The sequence below is a fragment of the Leuresthes tenuis genome, unplaced genomic scaffold (genome assembly GCF_036924035.1).
Source record: "Leuresthes tenuis unplaced genomic scaffold, fLeuTen1.0.hap1 SCAF_4, whole genome shotgun sequence".
Classification (NCBI taxonomy): Eukaryota; Metazoa; Chordata; class Actinopteri; order Atheriniformes; family Atherinopsidae; genus Leuresthes; species Leuresthes tenuis.
The window spans coordinates 2,192,804-2,215,921 of NW_027325358.1; positions in this window are offsets into that span (position 1 = coordinate 2,192,804).

Genomic DNA, 23,118 nt, shown 5'->3' on the forward strand with positions numbered 1-23,118 from the left:
TCCCAGGAGGAGCCCCGGAAGGAGCCCCAGAAGGAGCCCCAGAAGGAGCCCCAGTAGGAGTCCCAGGAGGAGTCCCAGAAGGAGTACCAGAAGGAGCCCCAGAAGGAGCCCCAGAAGGAGTCCCAGTAGGAGCCCCAGAAGGAGCCCCAGAAGGAGTCCCAGAAGGAGTCCCAGAAGGAGCCCCAGTAGGAGCCCCAGTAGGAGTCCCAGAAGGAGCCCCAGGAGGAGTCCCGGAAGGAGTCCCAGAAGGAGTCCCAGTAGGAGCCCCAGAAGGAGTCCCAGAAGTAGCCCCAGTAGGAGTCCCAGAAGGAGTCCCAGTAGGAGCCCCAGAAGGAGTCCCAGAAGGAGCCCCAGTAGGAGCCCCAGAAGAAGCCCCAGAAGGAGCCCCAGTAGGAGCCCCAGGAGGAGCCCCAGGAGGAGCCCCAGTAGGAGCCCCAGAAGGAGCCCCAGTAGGAGCCCCAGAAGAAGCCCCAGAAGGAGCCCCAGTAGGAGCCCCAGGAGGAGCCCCAGTAGGAGCCCCAGAAGGAGTCCCAGAAGGAGTCCCAGAAGGAGTCCCAGAAGGAGCCCCAGAAGGAGCCCCAGTAGGAGCCCCAGAAGAAGCCCCAGAAGGAGCCCCAGTAGGAGCCCCAGGAGGAGCCCCAGGAGGAGCCCCAGTAGGAGCCCCAGAAGGAGCCCCAGAAGGAGCCCCAGAAGGAGTTCCAGAAGGAGTCCCAGGAGGAGTCCCGGAAGGAGTCCCAGAAGGAGCCCCAGTAGGAGCCCCAGTAGGAGCCCCAGGAGGAGCCCCAGTAGGAGTCCCAGAAGGAGTCCCAGTAGGAGTCCCAGAAGGAGCCCCAGTAGGAGCCCCAGTAGGAGTCCCAGAAGGAGCCCCAGGAGGAGTCCCGGAAGGAGTCCCAGAAGGAGTCCCAGTAGGAGCCCCAGAAGGAGTCCCAGAAGTAGCCCCAGTAGGAGTCCCAGAAGGAGTCCCAGTAGGAGCCCCAGAAGGAGTCCCAGAAGGAGCCCCAGTAGGAGCCCCAGAAGAAGCCCCAGAAGGAGCCCCAGTAGGAGCCCCAGGAGGAGCCCCAGGAGGAGCCCCAGTAGGAGCCCCAGAAGGAGCCCCAGTAGGAGCCCCAGAAGAAGCCCCAGAAGGAGCCCCAGGAGGAGCCCCAGGAGGAGCCCCAGTAGGAGCCCCAGAAGGAGTCCCAGAAGGAGTCCCAGAAGGAGTCCCAGAAGGAGCCCCAGAAGGAGTCCCAGAAGGAGCCCCAGTAGGAGCCCCAGAAGAAGCCCCAGAAGGAGCCCCAGTAGGAGCCCCAGGAGGAGCCCCAGGAGGAGCCCCAGTAGGAGCCCCAGAAGGAGCCCCAGAAGGAGCCCCAGAAGGAGCCCCAGAAGGAGTCCCAGAAGGAGCCCCAGGAGGAGTCCCGGAAGGAGTCCCAGAAGGAGCCCCAGTAGGAGCCCCAGTAGGAGCCCCAGGAGGAGCCCCAGTAGGAGTCCCAGAAGGAGCCCCAGTAGGAGTCCCAGAAGGAGCCCCAGGAGGAGCCCCAGGAGGAGTCCCAGAAGGAGCCCCGGAAGGAGCCCCAGTAGGAGTCCCAGGAGGAGCCCCAGGAGGAGTCCCGGAAGGAGTCCCAGAAGGAGCCCCAGTAGGAGCCCCAGGAGGAGCCCCAGTAGGAGCCCCAGTAGGAGCCCCAGGAGGAGTCCCAGTAGGAGCCCCAGAAGGAGCCCCAGAAGGAGCCCCAGTAGGAGCCCCAGAAGGAGCCCCAGTAGGAGCCCCAGTAGGAGCCCCAGAAGAAGCCCCAGAAGGAGCCCCAGAAGGAGCCCCAGAAGGAGTCCCAGAAGGAGCCCCAGTAGGAGCCCCAGAAGAAGCCCCAGAAGGAGCCCCAGTAGGAGCCCCAGGAGGAGCCCCAGGAGGAGTCCCGGAAGGAGTCCCAGAAGGAGCCCCAGGAGGAGTCCCAGTAGGAGCCCCAGGAGGAGTCCCAGAAGGAGCCCCGGAAGGAGCCCCAGTAGGAGTCCCAGGAGGAGCCCCAGGAGGAGTCCCGGAAGGAGTCCCAGAAGGAGCCCCAGTAGGAGCCCCAGGAGGAGCCCCAGTAGGAGCCCCAGTAGGAGCCCCAGGAGGAGTCCCAGTAGGAGCCCCAGAAGGAGCCCCAGAAGGAGCCCCAGTAGGAGTCCCAGAAGGAGCCCCAGAAGGAGCCCCAGAAGAAGCCCCAGAAGGAGCCCCAGTAGGAGCCCCAGTAGGAGCCCCAGTAGGAGCCCCAGGAGGAGTCCCAGTAGGAGCCCCAGAAGGAGCCCCAGAAGGAGCCCCAGAAGGAGCCCCAGAAGAAGCCCCAGAAGGAGCCCCAGGAGGAGTCCCAGGAGGAGCCCCAGGAGGAGTCCCGGAAGGAGTCCCAGAAGGAGCCCCAGGAGGAGTCCCAGTAGGAGCCCCAGGAGGAGCCCCAGTAGGAGCCCCAGTAGGAGCCCCAGGAGGAGCCCCAGGAGGAGTCCCGGAAGGAGTCCCAGAAGGAGCCCCAGGAGGAGTCCCAGTAGGAGCCCCAGGAGGAGCCCCAGGAGGAGTCCCAGAAGGAGCCCCAGTAGGAGTCCCAGAAGGAGCCCCAGAAGGAGCCCCAGAAGGAGTCCCAGAAGGAGTCCCAGAAGGAGCCCCAGTAGGAGTCCCAGAAGGAGCCCCAGAAGGAGTCCCAGTAGGAGTCCCAGTAGGAGTCCCAGAAGGAGCCCCAGTAGGAGTCCCAGGAGGAGCCCCAGGAGGAGTCCCAGAAGGAGCCCCAGGAGGAGCCCCAGTAGGAGCCCCAGTAGGAGCCCCAGAAGGAGCCTCAGTAGGAGCCCCAGAAGGAGCCTCAGTACTCAGCCCCTAGGCTTCTGGGGAGTCCCAGTAGGAGCCCCAGAAGGAGTCCCAGAAGGAGCCCCAGAAGGAGCCCCAGAAGGAGCCCCAGTAGGAGCCCCAGAAGGAGCCCCAGAAGGAGCCCCAGAAGGAGCCCCAGAAGGAGTCCCAGTAGGAGTCCCAGAAGGAGCCCCAGTAGGAGCCCCAGTAGGAGCCCCAGTAGGAGTCCCAGAAGGAGCCCCAGTAGGAGCCCCAGAAGGAGCCCCAGAAGGAGCCCCAGAAGGAGTCCCAGTAGGAGCCCCAGTAGGAGCCCCAGAAGGAGTCCCAGAAGGAGCCCCAGAAGGAGCCCCAGAAGGAGCCCCAGGAGGAGTCCCAGAAGGAGCCCCAGAAGGAGCCCCAGAAGGAGTCCCAGGAGGAGCCCCAGGAGGAGTCCCAGAAGGAGCCCCAGAAGGAGCCCCAGGAGGAGTCCCAGAAGGAGCCCCAGAAGGAGCCCCAGAAGGAGCCCCAGAAGGAGTCCTGCACGGGACTGTTTTCTTCATCCCGCCGAATTTGTCCCCTCATAATAATAGAAATGCATTGATTTTGTGTCTCTCTCCCGCAGGAGGAAACACGTCACTTTATAGGCTGTTAATGAAGAGATTCACGGACAACGGAGAAACTTCTCCAAATATCACACTTGCCTTGCTTTGTCTTTGTGCTGTAAAGACCTTCTTTGAGCCTCCTTTCCACATCATTTATTGACATCCTGTCGCTAGGATACGTCCCGATCCCGCAGTGAGTTTTTTTTAGCCGCCCGCAGCAAAGGTCAAACCGCCCGCTCCCGCGAGATTTGAGTTGGAAGCATAAAAGATATTTGTGCTACTTCTCATCAGAGAGTTAGTGAAATGCTGCCCCCTGCATTCACACAGTGATAAACACCTCAGAGCACGTTGTGCCACAGTAAAAGGAGCTTTTTGGTGACACTGTCACCTATTTTTTTCACTACTTTATCACAGAAAACATAGAAATTTTGTGGGAAACCAGAAAGGATCCTCTCATAAATAGGGAGGAGAAACTAAGTCATTAAAGATGAAGATGTTAATTTTAGCAGGGATATAATATAACCTTAGCATGTTCCAGAGCAGGGTATAATGATGCTGAAATGAGTGATAGTGCATAAAGGATGGGGGTAATTATATCTGGCTCTTTTATTCTTATTTATGCGGTTCCTAAAATAGCTGCGGTCGGAGCCCAGTGGTGGTCACAGCGACTGCTGCAAAAGGCAAAACTAACAGAGGCTTCCAGTGAACATGTATGATCGGAATAATAATGACGGCTGTGTGACTCATCAGAAAGAGCCGTCGTAGTTCATATGACGCGCACGTCCCGAGACTTTTGCTGTTCTTAACAGAAGATAAGAAAGACGAGCCGCAGGGCAGCGTCCCGCTGATGGGACGTGAGGGGGTGGGCCAGAAAGAGGGTCCGGGGTAGAGGGGGATGACAGACTCTTTAAAGCGCTCTGAGCCACAAGATGCTTGAGCACCCAGGGGAGAAAGAAGATTACCAAGAGATCAATTCCAGAACAGGGCTGGCTCTGCTGACATCTCAAGGTAGTGCACTGCAGTGCGCACGGGGGACGTGGCTGTCGATACGGGCCGCTATCACAGCGGATTTACTGCGAGCGGCGCTCTGAGAGGCTTTTGGTGGAAATGAATAGCTGGAGGATTACATAAAATATCAAGACTTTGCCCCGTGATAGATTATAACTGCACGGCAATTAAAACGGTTCAAAATTAAAGTAATCTTGGTTGATGTTAACATTTTTGGCTCTTTCCAGAGTCTCCATAAGCCAAATAAGACCTTGTTGTAGGTGTTATGGAGATCTTATAGGACTGATGAATAATGGAAGCAAGAACAGACAAAACAACCAAAAGCTGTCATCTGATAGATTACAGCTGTAATATCCATCCTTGGCTTCGTGTTTTTAACATATTTTTTATTCAATCCATCCTGAAAACTCATCAACAGGCTACTATTTATTTATTAATGAATTTAACTGGTAGTTTCTATTGAAAACTATTGAAATCTTAGTCACTGCTTCTCTTATAATTTTGTATTTTATACATTCTGTCTGGTTATGAATTACAGATTTTCACAATTACTAATTTAAATCCAAGACATAAGTTCATTAGAAATAACCACCTCATGCTGCATTCAGGTACCAATCCATGATTAGAGAATATTAGGACACAAATCAAGTGTTTAATTGCAGTGAGTGACGTCACAGCACACACTTTTTTACTTTTGGCAGCATTTTAAGCTGATTTGTGTTTAGTATTTGCATCATACTGAGGCAGCATCACCTCACATGATTAATTAGACCCCCGGGGCAGAAGACGGTGATTGCTTTTGCTTTTTAGCTGTATTTTTTTGTCTTGATAAAAGTAAAAAGACTTTTACTCTGTGCTCTGTGACAGTCGGCTAACTTCACACAGAGTTTTCTGCTGATAGTTTTGTGCTACATGGCAGGATATTTATCAGATTTTGACGACGTGGACGATGACTTTGAGTAAGATGGACGTTCTTACCGGAGTGAATAAACTGTGCTGCAGGGGGGCGTCGATGACGTCATCCCAGTAGAGGAGTGTGTAGAAAGCCCTCTATAAGCCCCCCGATAGCCGCCAATAACAATAACACAGCAGCTATGAGCTAACAGAGCTATAGCACACGTTCATTCATTCATTCTTCTTAAAGTATTGGTGAAATAAAGACAGATAATGCCTTATTTAGAGGCTGCATCGTCTCAGCCCCGTTCAACCACCTGATGCTGCATTCAGGTACCAATCCATACGATTAGAGAATATTGGGACACAAATCAAGTGTTTAATTGCAGTGAGTGACGTCACAGCACACACCTTTTACCTTTGGCAGCATTTTAAGCTGATTTGTGTTTAGTGTTTGCATCATACTGAGGCAGCATCACCTTTACCCTCACCCCCGGGGTAGAAAAGGGTGAGTGGGCGCATCCACAGAGGCGGCTTGGCGCTGTCCTGGGTCAGATCCACTCTTTAGCTGTATTTTTTGGTCTTGGTAAAAGTAAAAGACAGGTTCATAGGTTAAAGCTGGTCCTATGGTAACTCATGTGAGCACAGCTCTGTGCACAGAACATTTTCAGTCAGCAGGGAGTCGTCTTTGTTGCCTGTTAAACAGTCAAACAGCTGAGTTTCACCACTTAAACTTCCTATGTTTTTGCACACATAGGTGGGGGAAAAATGAGGACTCATCATTACTGTCAGCTCATGGCATCACTTCAAATTAATTAGTCAGAACAAAAATTGTACTCTTTTTTCTTTTCTCAGAATAACAACAACCTCAGCTCCCTGGACATGGCTGCCTGATGCTGCCTGATGCTGCTTCCACAGTGAATCTTCTGGGGCTTCGGCACATTAGTGCAGATTAAGACAGCAGGACTGATTACAGTTACACCTGAATCCCTCCTTCACACCTCCCTCCTGCAGCTGAGCATAACCCCCACACATGGCCGTTGGTGTTTGCAGGAATACTGAGTATTGGAGAGTAAGGAGAGCCAGAACCCAGCAGGGTTTTAGCTTCACACTGATGCATGTCTTCTGTTTCTCTGCCCCTTTCATATTCCTCTCTAACTATTCTAATCAAAACCTTTCTGCATGGTTTGAACCTGGAGCTTTTGCTGGCAGGCAGCTTGTAATGATCAATGTCTGCTCGGTCAAAGAGCAGATCCAGGAAAAAACACAACAAAAAAGTTCCCACAAACCAAAAATATGGATATTTTCACATGTGGGTCGGAAATGTAGCGAAATACTTAAAGATTGTCTGTTATCCAAGCAGGTGTGTGTGTGAATATGCGTGTTTGCATGCATTTGTACCCTTCTGCTGTGTTATGACAGCTGTCGCAGTGACTGATATGTTTCCACACGTGACTTTGTGTTGTTTCGATGTGCAACGGCATCTTTGAATCTGCCCACTCCACTGAGCTGACAGATTTGTCTGGCATCTTTTTCTTGATTATAAAATAATCAGCACACAACAAGACAAGACAAACAAAGCTTTATCAACTGGCCACAAGGCCTGCATCCATCACCACTGAGCTGACAAGATATTAGAAGCGTTTAGTGTGATCTAATCTAAGGGAAAATTATTTCTAAACCATTTTCCGCGGTAAATAGGCTCAGTCATGGCAGGTGAAATGGAGGTATTAAGCGATGGGCTTAACAGGCTCTTATCACACGTCTTTTCATTTGGGATAAAAAACTGTATGAGGAGAGCAAGTTGCCACAAAAAGGATCCAAATTTGCTGTGAAATAGAAACTAAGGAGGCCAAGTTCTCTCCTTTTGTTCAGCGACTGATGATCCCACAGTCCCTGAGCCACCCAGTCTCATATGGTGTCGTTTTTCATTCAGTTGCCCTTTTTAACTCACTTTATAAACTAACTGGTGATGGTAAAATGATTAAAAACCAGGCGGTTATGATTAGGTAGACATCATGGTTTGCATTAAAACTGACCCTGTTATAAAGAATCACATCAAAATCTCCTTTTGGTGGATTTCTGGCTGCTGGGTGTCACCTCAGGTCCGACTGAAACGCATTAAAAGTTATATTGTGAGGCTGGACTGAGAAAACAGGTTAGCAAATATAAGGCATCTCCCTCCTGACTTCTGGTTTGAGCAGATATTTGAACAGCTGTGAGCAGACGTGTGGAAAAAGATGCTGTTTCTTCCGTTCATATTTCACTTTGAACGTTCTGTTCATTCAGTTTTCCATCAGAACCACCAGGATTTTATTATTTCATTTGTTTGAAGGACTAATTAATTGTTTTGTGCATGATTCTGTGGATCATAACAGAATACAGGATGTAAGTTCATAACCAGCTTAATGTTTTACGGAAGGAGGAAAAGGATGCTGTCTGTTCATCAGGGAGGAAAAAAATCAATTATTCAGCTTAATTATTAAAAAAAAATCAGTTGAATATGTTTCCTCGTGTTTTAATTACGTTTAAGGAAGCACCAGTTGTAAATGTAAAGATTACCGATGACACGTTTGCTGTTTAAGATGTTTAAGAAGCTTTCATGGCTCATGAAGAGCCCTGAGAGGCCTTAAATAATTCAACACATCCTGGAGGAAACACTAAGGCCTGACAATGAACAGCTCTGCCCCATCAACCCTTCCATGTGAGCACAAATACTAAAAAGGCTAAAAAAAGACTCAATTTTACGAAGGAGAACTCCTCAGTGTGGACTCTACATCAGTCCATCTAAGAGCTCTGATTGTGCTTTAATACGCTATCAAAACTTCAATTAAAAAAGCAGAAACCAACAGATTTACAGTAAGCCTCGTAGTTGCCTGCATTGACCACAGTAATCCAGCTTTGGAAGGGAATAATGAGAATATTGAGTTGTATTATGGGAAGAGGGGGATCCAGGTTTTATCTAATTAACTCCTTCCACACTGGTGCACCCTTATATATATATATATATATATATATATATATATCCATATATATATATATGGATATATATATACCCGCTGTCACTTTTCTGCAGTGTTACACCTTCCATTTACTTAGCTGGAGCCACATGGCTCCACCTTGTTAGTTCACAGTTTGTGCATCTGCTGAGGGTTGAAGCCTATGAGATGTAAATCTCCTCATCTGCACCAGGTTTCCAGGCATGACCAGAGCCTTTTGATCGGACCACAGACATTAGCCCAACACAGCGGGTCAGAAAGTGAGCTGCACGCTCTCATCCAGTCTCATGTGTTTTGTTCAGAAGTTGCAGTCAGCTTCAGAGCCTCCATGTAAAACATCACTGGCTGAGTGTCTTCATAAAGAAAAGGTGAGCTGTGCACACTCCTGAGTGCTGACAGCTTCACTCCTCAGTTGGCGAGCTGCACCACTTCCATGTAAACAAAAGGGAGGCTGGTGAATATCTTTATTCGGCACACAGTATGATGGCATAAGGCCAAAGCCCCGGTCTCCAGACCACGTATATGTCACAGTTTATGTTTTATTAGTCATGTTTTCAGGTTCTGTTCTGTTCTTTTTCCCCTGTCACCTAGTTTCACTCAGGTCACCTGCTTCATTTTTCACAGCTGCACCTCATTCACTGATCACTCCCTCCACAGTATTTAGTCTCCTGGTTTCCTTTCAGTCACTGCAGAATCCCCTTCATGTCCTCACGAAAAGCTAAGTTTGGGTTCCAGCCTCATAGCCTTGTAATGTAATCATAGTCCTAGTATTTATTCATAGTCTTGTTTTTTCACAGCCTTGTTTTCTTTAGTGTTTTTTTTCATGTTTAAGTATGTTCGTGCTCCCTGTTTTGGAATAAACCTTTTGATTTTTGGAAAAGAGCTGCATCTGGGTCCTACCGCTCCACCAGTCCCTGAAATTATCAGAATTACATCCAGAATCAGTGAAAACATTCCCCTGGGAAGGAGTTTTCCAAAAAGTTCAGTTTTACTCTGACAAACCTCCAGCCCCTGATATAGGTTTGTGTGCACAGCAGGGCTGGGTATTAAGAATCTCACGATTCGATATCAATCGATACTATAACACGGACAGAACCTGGCTCCAGTTTGTAGGATCTGTCGAGTTGCGTTTGTTTTGAATCCGTGGATTTAGCGATTGGTTGCTCACAGCGCCCCCCACTGGCCAGGGGCTGGAATCGATTCAGAAGACTGCTGAATTGATATTTTGCAGGTAAAAGAATCGCGATGCGTTGCTGAATCGATATTTTTACCCACCCCTCGTGCACAGGGTGCAACGGTGATCGGGTCAGAGCCGATGAGGCGTCAGGACTGAATGCTGAGCTAACAGTTTCCCACGGCACTCAAAAGTCTGAGTTTTTCAGCAGTTAAAATAAATGTCCGATCTGTGTTCATCATACATGATCCTGGTTAAATCAAAACATTACAGAAGTAACTCTTTCTACAGATTTCCCTTGTCAGTAACTCGTTTTAGCAACCAAACTTAATGTGAATCATTTGTTCATTCTTACCATCTTTTAAAGATGTATTTTACGGTTAAAAATCCATCGTTGCCACGAGTTAAGATTGGGGAAAATCACTTGTAAAAGGAGCAGTATAAGGAGTCACATTTCAGCAGTTGTTTTAGTAAAAGCACTGAAAGGCCAACAAGCTGCCACTGTCCCCGAAGGAGGGGGCACAGGGAGGAGGAGACGAGGTCCACTGAGGGAACGTCGTTTTGCTTTCCTCTGCCTTTTGCATGCTCCGTTATTAACTGCCATTGCAAAAGCCTGATTTGACTAAAGAGTTGCTCCCAGTGGGGGGGCCAAGGCTCTCTGCTGAAGACGAGGAACAGCGTCTTCGCTCCCCACCTTGTTGTGATGAAAGGAAGCGAGCGCTCGGTTCTGGCTGTTCGCAGCACACACACCTGCAACGTCTCTGGAGTTTGTTTACACCTTTTTACACGAGCTCTCACAGATCAGCTTCCTACAGCACGGCCGCCGCAGCCACTCGGATGCTCAAACATTTCATTAATTATCGCATTCAGTAATCTCAAAATATCTCAGATACACACACACCTGCGCACAACAAAATTAGAATTCATATATGTGGGAGAAGTATTCATCACGGTGTCGTTTGATATGGAAATGCGGCCTAAGTACACTGAATCAGCCGAGTATTTGCATTCTGCTGATCGCTCACTAATTCATAGCCGAGGTTTTCTGTACATGTTTTCCTTCGGATGAAAAGGATCTTTTGTTTTGATTGCAGAGAGCGTTTCTGTCCTCTGGCCTCAGCATAAACAGGAGCTGACAGAGAAATTGTTAAGCTACAGACGAGCAGAGTTCTGCTTTATAGGAAGTGGAAATGTGCACTTTATGAATGAGTTGTTGCAACGCAGACATGCTCTGTCTCTGATTTCACCTCCACTTAAACGTATTAGCACACAGCACACAGGCTTTGGAAGCTTTGTGTCCATGGTCACCTCAAATCTGCAGTTTCCACACTAACTAAAGAGGACATATGAGGACACTTTAGCACGCGTTTTGACTCCCGAGATGACACTTGAGGGCACTTTAGCACACGTTTTTGCTCCCAAGAGAACACTTGAGGGCACTTTAGCACACGTTTTTGCTCCCAAGACGACACTTGAGGGCACTTTAGCACGCGTTTTGGCTCCCAAGAGGACACTTTAGCACACGTTTTGGCTCCCAAGAGAACACTTGAGGGCACTTTAGCACACGTTTTTGCTCCCAAGACGACACTTGAGGGCACTTTAGCACGCGTTTTGGCTCCCGAGAGGACACTTGAGGGCACTTTAGCACACGTTTTGGCTCCCAAGAGGACACTTGAGGGCACTTTAGCACACGTTTTTGCTCCCAAGACGACACTTGAGGGCACTTTAGCACGTGTTTTGGCTCCCGAGAGGGCACTTTAGCACGCGTTTTGACTCCCGAGATGACACTTGAGGGCGCTTTAGCACGTGTTTTGGCTCCCAAGAGGACACTTTAGCACACGTTTTGGCTCCCAAGAGGACACTTGAGGGCACTTTAGCACACGTTTTGGCTCCCAAGAGGACACTTGAGGGCACTTTAGCTCATGTTTTGGCTCCCGAGAGGACACTTGAGGGCACTTTAGCACACGTTTTTGCTCCCAAGACGACACTTGAGGGCACTTTAGCACGCGTTTTGACTCCCGAGATGACACTTGAGGGCACTTTAGCTCATGTTTTGGCTCCCGAGAGGACACTTGAGGGCACTTTAGCACACGTTTTTGCTCCCAAGACGACACTTGAGGGCACTTTAGCACGCGTTTTGACTCCCGAGAGGACACTTGAGGGCACTTTAGCACGTGTTTTGGCTCCCAAGAGGACACTTTAGCACGCGTTTTGACTCCCGAGATGACACTTGAGGGCGCTTTAGCACGTGTTTTGGCTCCCAAGAGGACACTTTAGCACACGTTTTGGCTCCCAAGAGGACACTTGAGGGCACTTTAGCACACGTTTTGGCTCCCAAGAGGACACTTGAGGGCACTTTAGCTCATGTTTTGGCTCCCGAGAGGACACTTGAGGGCACTTTAGCACACGTTTTTGCTCCCAAGACGACACTTGAGGGCACTTTAGCACGCGTTTTGACTCCCAAGAGGACACTTGAGGGCACTTTAGCACACGTTTTGGCTCCCAAGAGGACACTTGAGGGCACTTTAGCACACGTTTTGGCTCCCAAGAGGACACTTGAGGGCACTTTAGCTCATGTTTTGGCTCCCGAGAGGACACTTGAGGGCACTTTAGCACACGTTTTTGCTCCCAAGACGACACTTGAGGGCACTTTAGCACGCGTTTTGACTCCCGAGAGGACACTTGAGGGCACTTTAGCACACGTTTTGGCTCCCAAGAGGACACTTGAGGGCACTTTAGCTCATGTTTTGGCTCCCGAGAGGACACTTGAGGGCACTTTAGCACACGTTTTTGCTCCCAAGACGACACTTGAGGGCACTTTAGCACGTGTTTTGGCTCCCAAGAGGACACTTTAGCACGCGTTTTGACTCCCGAGATGACACTTGAGGGCGCTTTAGCACGTGTTTTGGCTCCCAAGAGGACACTTTAGCACACGTTTTGGCTCCCAAGAGGACACTTGAGGGCACTTTAGCTCATGTTTTGGCTCCCGAGAGGACACTTGAGGGCACTTTAGCACACGTTTTTGCTCCCAAGACGACACTTGAGGGCACTTTAGCACGCGTTTTGACTCCCGAGATGACACTTGAGGGCGCTTTAGCACGTGTTTTGGCTCCCAAGAGGACACTTTAGCACACGTTTTGGCTCCCGAGAGGGCACTTTAACACACGTTTTGGCTCCTGAGAGGACACTTTAGCATTAGTTTTGGCTCCCAAGAGGACACTTGAGGGCACTTGAGGGCACTTTAGCACACGTTTTGGCTCCCAAGACGACACTTGAGGGCACTTTAGCACGCGTTTTGGCTCCTGAGAGGACACTTGAGGGCACTTTAGCACGTTTTGGCTCCCGAGAGGACACTTGAGGGCACTTTAAAACGCGTTTTGGCTCCCGAGAGAACACTTGAGGGCACTTTAAAACGCGTTTTGGCTCCCGAGAGTACACTTGAGGGCACTTTAGCATGCGTTTTTGCTCCCAAGACAACACTTGAGGGCACTTTAAAACGCGTTTTGGCTCCCGAGAGAACACTTGAGGGCACTTTAAAACGCGTTTTGGCTCCCAAGAGGACACTTTAGCACGCGTTTTGGCTCCCAAGAGGACACTTGAGGGCACTTTAGCACACGTTTTGGCTCCCAAGAGGACACTTGAGGGCACTTTAGCTCATGTTTTGGCTCCCGAGAGGACACTTGAGGGCACTTTAGCACACGTTTTGGCTCCCGAGAGTACACTTGAGGGCACTTTAAAACGCGTTTTGGCTCCCGAGAGGACACTTGAGGGCATTTTAGCATGCGTTTTGGCTCCCGTGAGGACACTTGAGGGCACTTTAGCACGCGTTTTGGCTCCCGAGAGGACACTTGAGGGCACTAACGTGGCAGGTTATTGGACAGAACAGAGCTGCAGCTGATGAACTTAGAATTCCTCGGAGACCTCCCGCATTTATTCCTGTAATTACGCTCACACATAACTGAAAGCTCTTTCATTGGGAACGCTTCACTCAGTCTGCGTTCGGTGTCCATGTGGACGCGACTGGTGGTGCAAACACTCATCAACAGACGGCTTTTCATTAAAATCCCAATCAGAGGTGCAGACGATTTTATCTGGCTGTGGACAGTGAGGATATGTCTGTGATGGGCACTTTCACATCAATCACAGCCGGTGTTTCATAGCAGCTGCAAAATGTAATCATTTCTATCGTTATCAGTGAGGGTTTGTGGTCATTTCTGCAGTTCCAGTTTCCACTTGGTGCTCAAATGGTACTTTTAGGTGATTCTGGTTTTGTTTTAGGATTGTTTCAGGGTCGAACACGAGACAAAAAGCTTATGTTTGGCCTTATGGACGTGAACTGTGCGTATATATCTGACAGCACAGCTTCTGAAAGGATGTATTTTCACTCATGGGGCGACACTCATAAACCCAGATGAGACAGAGAAAATATATTAGCCAATTTCTGTGTTTTTTTCCCTTTATGAAGCTGTTTTTTATGCCCAAAACCAACCAGAAGTAAATAGTAACAGAAAACAAAAGAACTTCATCAGCAAAACGTCTGTTTTCAAAGTTACGCTGATGACAAACAAGTACATCTCTGTGGAAGAAGAAGAAGAAGAAGCGCCGCGAGAACTCTGTTCCTCTTCCACTAAAAGCAAACTGCTGAATGAGCAGCATCAGAACCAAAATATTAGAGAGATTTAAAGTTATAAACAGCAAAATTATGCTCTTTGGTGCCTCAGAAGTGCAACATACAGCCGTATGAGTGAGAATCATCAGCTTTTAAGGTTCACAAACTTATCTGGTGCAGCTTTAAAAAAGAAAAACAGAAATCCAATTAGTTGCATAAAGATAATCTGGGAAAAGTAACTCTCTGCTTGTTGTTTTAGACTCAAATATTACAAAAATATATATTTTTTCAGCTGAAGTAAGATTATTTGCAAGGAAAAACTGATTAATGACTCTCTGTAAACCAACTCGATTACTGCAGGGCTCTTTTTACTGGTATCAAAATGTAGGCTCGACTTCATTTAGTTCAAGCTCTGCAGTTTAGTTGCTGACCAGACGAAAACAGAGCGAGCTGGACCCAGCTTTAGCTAATGTGAAGAGGCCTTCTGTCCCTTTTAGGACCGACTTTAACTTCTTCTTCCCTGATGCTGAGGACCAGGTTTCCTCCATCACCATTTACTGCTTGTTTACTGAAGGTTCTCCTTAACAGGGAAATAAATCAGAGATTCTGCATTTAATTACTTCACAAAGTTATGGAACAAACAGAAAAGTAGGTGAATATTTTTCAAAGAAAATTGGAAAAATACATTTGAATCTTTTCCTTTTTTACAGTTTGTATTTTTAGCTCCACGGCATCGATATTACTCATGATGCTGCTTCCTTTAATTAGCCACTCTGGATGGATAGTCTCTGGTTTCTGTTGTTCGCTGCTTTGTGTTCGTTCCTGTTCTGTTTCATATTCTTTCTCTCAGAACTTTCAACGTTTGCTGCTTTGTTTTGTTCATCTTCATGTTTACTCCGGTTCAGTTTCTGTATTTTTAGATGTCTGATTTTGGACAAACTGCCTTTGCAGAGCTGTTGGTTTGAGTTAATTAGTTGGATGAAGTACATATGTTCCTCCTGATCCTCTGTCCTGTGACCCTGTGTTTGAGTCTCCACAACAACACTCTGTCACACCAATTATACAGTTCTGCACATCTAAAAATAAGTTGTTGTTAAGTTGAAACTTTCAGTGTCACGTAGAGAGAGTCACGAAATTACTGCTCCGCATTTAACCCACCCAGGTTGGCACCTGTTGAACACACGTGCACAGGGTCACACACTCATGGAGACAGATGCCATACACTGGAGCAACCATTTACAGCACCCAGGGAGCAGATATTGGGGGGGGGTCATTTTTGAAGGGCAGGGGCGGAAAGAAAAAAAATGGTACATATAGCCACTGTAGAGGGCACTTTAGCACACGTTTTGGCTCCTGAGAGAACACTTGAGGGCACTTTAGCACGCATTTTGGCTCTTGAGAGGACACTTGAGGGCACTTTAGCACGCGTTTTGACTCCCGAGAGAACACTTGAGGGCACTTTAGCACGCATTTTGGCTCCCAAGAGGACACTTGAGGGCACTTTAGCACGCATTTTGGCTCTTGAGAGGACACTTGAGGGCACTTTAGCACGCGTTTTGACTCCCGAGAGGGCACTTTAGCACGCATTTTGGCTCTCGAGAGGACACTTGAGGGCACTTTAGCACGCATTTTGGCTCCCGAGAGAACACTTGAGGGCACTTTAGCACGCATTTTGGCTCTCGAGAGAACACTTGAGGGCACTTTAGCACACGTTTTGGCTCCCGAGAGGGCACTTTAGCACGCATTTTGGCTCCTGAGAGGACACTTGAGGGCACTTTAGCACGCATTTTGGCTCCCAAGAGGACACTTGAGGGCACTTTAGCACGCATTTTGGCTCTTGAGAGGACACTTGAGGGCACTTTAGCACGCGTTTTGACTCCCGAGAGGGCACTTTAGCACGCATTTTGGCTCTCGAGAGGACACTTGAGGGCACTTTAGCACGCATTTTGGCTCTCGAGAGAACACTTGAGGGCACTTTAGCACACGTTTTGGCTCCCGAGAGGGCACTTTAGCACGCATTTTGGCTCCTGAGAGGACACTTGAGGGCACTTTAGCACGCATTTTGGCTCTCGAGAGGACACTTGAGGGCACTTTAGCACGCATTTTGGCTCTCGAGAGGACACTTGAGGGCACTTTAGCACACGTTTTGGCTCCTGAGAGGGCACTTTAGCACGCATTTTGGCTCTCGAGAGGACACTTGAGGGCACTTTAGCACGCATTTTGGCTCCTGAGAGAACACTTGAGGGCACTTTAGCATGCATTTTGGCTCTTGAGAGGGCACTTTAGCACGCATTTTGGCTCCCAACAACAATCTCTTTCAACAATTGGGCCACAAGGGGGGGCAACTGCCCGTTCACCAGTCTTTGACCAGTGAGAGTGGGAAGTGAACCACCAACCTTCAGGTTATTGAACAATCCACTCTCACCACTGAGCTACAGCTGCCCAATGCCCAAAGAATAAACATAACTAATAGTAATTAATCTGCATTGCTTTGAAAGTCTCTCTCATGTTAAAATAAGAGAAGAGGTGCTTTTTATGGACTCTGACAGCAGAATTAAGACCACATCTTACCATCAACATTGCACTCAGCACTGAGTTCTGGTATTTTCTACTCTTTGAACCAGTCGTACCCACTAAAGAGGATAAATTATTATATCCTCTGTCGAAACGGACATTTTCCCTTTCACGCCTTCATGCAGTGATGCCTCACAGCCGCAGACTTGACAGACAGAGACATCAACATGTTGATATGTCTCTTAAACCTTTATCATGTGTACATATGAAATCCCAGTTTAATTTTTGCTCTGCCTATTAGCATTACTCCACTGCCTTATGTAACCTAATAGGCCATCACAAGGTTTTTTTTAATCAGGCAGCCCATGTGTCAGGATTCACACTTCACTTTCTGACGGTTGGATCACGTCCTTAAGTTTCGATGCATCTTCTGCATGTCTCTGTAAGCCCATCACACCACCCAGAGCCTGCAGAGATCCAACCAGCAGTATGATTTTCCCTCAACAGGGGGAGATGTGGCTCTGTCAGTCCCATGTCAGTTAGAGGTGCGGCTTACCACGACGCCTCGGAGTCCTGACAGCGATGAGTGCAGCCGTCCTGCCACACAACCTGCGGGCTGCTGATCTGGTTTGAACTCGCTGTTTTTATGTTATTTAATAGGATTTTCTGAGCAGTGTGTCATTTCCCGCAGCCTGTCACTTCCCTGACTGAGTGCACTCTGGGAGCTGGTGGGGAGTTCATCATGGTTGTCTAAACAGGGACAAACTGACTCTTTGTGCCTTCTCCAAAGCTTATGCTGCACTGACACAACAGGAAGGACACAAACAGCGGGACTTTAACTGCATTTATCATAGAAATAATAAGCGATTATGATAAATCCAAAGCAACACATGACATTACTCACTGCATCAAAGGGGGTGAAGTATGTTACTTTTGCTTTGCTGATGCACAGAACACACACTGTAATGAGAGCAGGACAGCAATGCAACTGAAACCTGATGAAAGTCCAATCTAAGTCTGATTTACTGAGAAATACTTTATTAAATCAGTGAACATTTATAGCCTTGACACACTTATGCTGTTTGTCAGAATAAGACTTATATTCAACTCCAGCTTTTCAAAATGCACTGCCCCACGTCAGAAAAGTGAGGAAAATGCAAATAAAGTGAGCGATTCTCACATTTCCATACCCAGTATATAATTAGTTAATTATGTCTTTTTTTTCTTTACTGTCCCAAAAATCCTCTGATTTGGGGCTTTAATTTCTTCTGTTTGACGACTCAGCTGTTTCTTACAGGCAATAACTCCTTCTCAGCCTTCATTTCTGAAGTTGTATTCATGAGCTGCACAGAAATTGAGGTCACATTTACTTTGCTAGATGTCAACACTATTAGTCTTTTCATGCTTCATTCATTCTTGTCTCGTTTTGCTCGAGTCATGCCCAGACAGGTGTGAACATCCTCCGCTCCTGTACAGGAGCACTGAAACCTGCTTTAGCACCAAACCCTGTCTCACTTTGGAGCCGATCGAATAAAAGCAGCAAAAACTAAGCTGCTGTGTTGGTAGAACAGAAAAACAAATGATCTTTAGTGTGACTTTAACAACATTTTGACTGAATAACATACTTGTGCATAAAATAAACAGCAGCAAGGGTTTCCTATGAATAATGAGAATGAACAGATACGACTGATTTCACAGATCATTAGCATCGGCATCATCAGGTGCAGAGAAACAGCGATAAGACGGAAACTGCAGAAACACAACGTGCACAGAACTGCTTTTCAGGACTATATTTAGATCTGTCCAGACTTCTCTGTCATTATTCTGATGACGTGCAGAGAGCTGAGCAGAGAATCTGCCTGAGCCTGGTGCATGAGAACGAGTAAAACCATGAAAGCCCAAACAAACCCGTCACCTGATGGCTGCTGTTGGGTTTGTGAGGTTAAAGTTTGGTTTAAAAAGTTCACAGTTTGAGCCACCAGATGTCACCATATTCTGCAAACTGCACCTTTAATGGAGGTGACATTGGCCAAGGTGGACATCAAAGGGAACATTTCAAAAGAATATCAATAAGAATTATTTCCCCACTGCATAAATTGTATATGGTCCTTTATGGGCTACATCTTCAACTCTGGTGCTCAAAGCTCTTCTTAAACTGTAAACGTAGCAGAGGTTTTTAAATTAAGACAGTATTCGCTTTAAAGAAAATCCACAGTCACACAGAAGTCTGTCAGCCTCATCGTAGCCATGAACACTGCTTCAGAAATGGAGAAAACTCACATGGGGGCATTACTCAACAAAGGCAGCATATTTATAAGCCTGCACAGGCCTGTGATACGTTGTTTCACACCACCGAGATTCTTTGGCAGAGTTTACCATGAAAGGAACAGAGATGAACAGAGGGAGCATGCCTCTTCATAACTTTCATCTTCTCTGAGCAGAAATAATCAGCGGCGGGTCGGACGGCGAACCCCCCCACACCCCCCCGGGGTTCTCATTTTTTTAAATGCACGATAATTTTCCACCTGCAAGGCGACAGATTATGTGCTGCTCTTAACTGATGTGGAGCAAAAAGCTTGCGATGTCCCTCATAGGTCAGACTCCAACTGTTTGGTGATGATTGATAAAAGTATAAATGATTTCCCTTACAGAAACACCACATGTTCGATGCTCTTTGTCTGTTTTCAGCACAACGTCAGACAGAAAGGTCACGTTTTTATCTGTGTCTGCATGCTCCATCACACGCTCTCTGACTGAAAGGTGTTCCACTTCCCTCCACTAGATGCCATTGTGCACATAGTAGTGAGCTGCCTGGTGAATTCTGGCTGGATCAAAGTGCAGAGGCAGCCTTTATGATCACTTCGATCGACACAGCGTTTTGTATTTACACTTCAGCCCATCACACACTCTCTGTTGCCTTGGGAACAGCTTCAAAATGCCCCGCACAAATCCACACAGTGTAATTTACTCCCCATCTAAGGACTCAAATGTGAGGCGCTATAATGCAACCAGCAGCTGAGTTGAGTCAGCAAAGGTCACAGAAGATGACACTGTGCTCTGAGAGTGAATTTGCAGGGGTCTCTGCAGCGGTAAGGTGCCGAGCTGTTAGGCCTCGTTGGCGTACAGCCAGGTAATAAAAGTCAAGTTTTGGAAACTGATGTCCTGTAAAAGCCAAGTCTTACTTCAACAGTGTGCTGTCCATGTAATCCAACGGCTGAATTAAATGTCAGCCAGGCTCAGCGCACCTGTTAGGCATGACAGCGGCTGGGCCAGCAGCCCACAGGTTCATTCAGACTGACTTATGGCATATTTTATGGATTTACAGAGGTCACTTCACCCAAATTACAACAAAACACAAGCATATTTTCCCCAGTGACCTCTTGTGGTACAAAGGAAAGGCAAAAAAATGGCAGAGCCATTAACCAGCAGCTCAGTGCACCTTTCTTCTGTTTCAGACCCATCTGTAATCTCCTCACAAATCTGCGTGATAATGTGCAAAAAAAACTAAACTAAAGAGGCAGCAACATCCCATTTATACAGTATAGATAATCAGACCCTTTGTTATTCCAGCTGCTTCACACGGGGGTCACTGTCAGGGGTCATGGACACGTGACCCTTAATTTAACTGGACATAATTAAGAAGGTGGGGTCTCACGGCTGTGTTGAGGCGCAGATCTGAGGAGAGAAAGATATTCCGGCAGCATTGAAAGTGCACAAATACACAGCATCTAAAATTGTAAGGAGGGTTTCCTGGGCAGCCGTTCTGTTGTCATCAGGACCAAGAGTCTGGTGCCATGTTGACATGTCATGTGTTCTCTGAACCCACTGGTACCATATATCACAAGACTGACCCTTCCAAGGTCCTGCAGCATCAATCAGGTCACAAATGAAGAAGTTTGGAACAACAACCAGACTTCTTCAGTCTGACTGCCAAACCGAGTCATCAGGCACGAAGAGCTTTGGTCAGACGGGTAACACAAGCTGTTGGTCATCATGAATAAGTTGTTTTTTTGTGGAAATGGAAGAGCCTTCCACCGGCTTCCTTCCACCGGTTTCCTTCCACCGGTTTCCTTCCACCGCCATCCTTCCACCGGCTGCCTTCCACCGGCTGCCTTCCACCGGCTGCCTTCCACCGGCTGCCTTCCACCGGCTGCCTTCCACCGGTTTCCTTCCACCGGTTTCCTTCCACCGGTTTCCTTCCACCGGCTTCCTTCCACCGGCTTCCTTCCACCGGCTTCCTTCCACCGGCTTCCTTCCACCGGCTTCCTTCCACCGGCTTCCCTCCACCGGCTTCCCTCCACCGGCTTCCTTCCACCGGCTTCCTTCCACCGGTTTCCCTCCACCGCCTTCCTTCCACCCGTTTCCTTCCACCCGTTTCCTTCCACCGGCTCCCTTCCACCGGCTGCCTTCCACCGGCTGCCTTCCACCGGCTTCCTTCCACCGGCTTCCTTCCAGCGGCTGCCTTCCACCGGTTTCCTTCCACCGGTTTCCTTCCAGCGGCTTCCTTCCACCGGCTGCCTTCCACCGGCTGCCTTCCACCGGTTTCCTTCCACCGGCTTCCTTCCACCGGCTTCCTTCCACCGGCTTCCTTCCAGCGGCTTCCTTCCAGTGGCTTCCTTCCACCGGCTGCCTTCCACCGGTTTCCTTCCAGCGGCTTCCTTCCACCGGCTGCCTTCCACCGGTTTCCTTCCACCGGTTTCCTTCCACCGGCTTCCTTCCACCGGCTGCCTTCCACCGGTTTCCTTCCACCGGTTTCCTTCCACCGGCTGCCTTCCACCGGCTTCCTTCCACCGGCTTCCTTCCACCGGCTTCCTTCCACCGGCTGCCTTCCACCGGTTTCCTTCCACCGGCTTCCTTCCACCGGCTTCCTTCCACCGGCTTCCTTCCACCGGCTGCCTTCCACCGGTTTCCTTCCACCGGCTTCCTTCCACCGGCTTCCTTCCACCGGCTTCCTTCCACCGGCTTCCTTCCACCGGCTTCCTTCCACCGGCTTCCTTCCACCGGCTGCCTTCCACCGGCTTCCTTCCACCGGCTTCCTTCCACCGGCTTCCTTCCATCGGCCTCCTTCCACCGGCCTCCTTCCACCGGCTTCCTTCCAGCGGCTTCCTTCCAGCGGCTGCCTTCCACCGGTTTCCTTCCACCGGTTTCCTTCCAGCGGCTTCCTTCCACCGGCTGCCTTCCACCGGTTTCCTTCCACCGGCTTCCTTCCACCGGCTTCCTTCCACCGGCTTCCTTCCACCGGCTTCCTTCCACCGGCTTCCTTCCACCGGCTTCCTTCCACCGGCTTCCTTCCATCGGCCTCCTTCCACCGGCCTCCTTCCACCGGCTTCCTTCCAGCGGCTTCCTTCCAGCGGCTGCCTTCCACCGGTTTCCTTCCACCGGTTTCCTTCCAGCGGCTTCCTTCCACCGGCTGCCTTCCACCGGTTTCCTTCCACCGGCTTCCTTCCACCGGCTTCCTTCCACTGGCTTCCTTCCACCGGCTTCCTTCCACCGGCTTCCTTCCACCGGCTTCCTTCCACCGGCTGCCTTCCACCGGCTTCCTTCCACCGGCTTCCTTCCACCGGCTTCCTTCCACCGGCTGCCTTCCAGCGGCTGCCTTCCACTGGCCAAAACCAGCATGTCAGGTTAGGTTGACTCTAAATTGTCCCGAGGAGTGAGTGTGTGTGCGTGGTCGTTTGTCTCGGTGTGACGGCCTGCAGCGTGGACCCGGCCTCTCGCCCAATGACAGCTGGGATAGGCTCCAGCCCCCCCACGACTCTTGGATTAAGCGGGTGCAGAAAATGGATGGAAGAGCCTTACAAAAGGACAGAATCAGGGTAGCACGCCACCTCTCATAGTCGAACACGGTGACGGCAGCATCATTTTGTGTGGATGTTTCACTGTGACTTAAACTGGAAGTCATGACCGAAGGAGAGATGGATGCAGAGCACTTCAGAACAATCCTGAGAGGAAACATTTTACTCTCAGACTGGGACAAATGCTTTAATTTCAACACACCAACTCGCCCACGCACACTGCCCAGAAAGCAACAGGGTGGCTTCAGGAAAACTCCAGCTGCTGTATCACTTCCAAAGTATGGTGCTCCATGCATGTGTGATCATTAGAAAGAAGGTTTCAGGCTCTCTCAGGTGCTTTAACCAAGTAGTCAGTCAGAATAAATATTTCAGTGTTTCATTTGTAGGACATTCACAAAACTCTTCCATAAATTGCTTTCGGTCTGCATGAAAAGGTTTGCTGAGTGCTATTTGGTGGTGTAACTCCACCCGACCAACCCCACCCCCCCACCCCTGATTGCTGAGCTCCAGTGAGTCAAACTCTGAAAAGAATAGCTACAAAATGTTTGCATCTCGCTCTAAATAATTGCGTGCGTGAGACTTTCAGGCTGCATTAGTAGTGATAGATCATTCTGAAAATGTGTTCAGAGAAAATCTTTCGTGTTTTGTAACATGGATAACTTCCCTCTAAATGAACAAAACCTTCTTTTAACCAGCCGGTTGCTAATGCCAGTGAGTGACAAACACCAGACAGCAAATCAAGCTAATAAGGCTGTAGGCTGA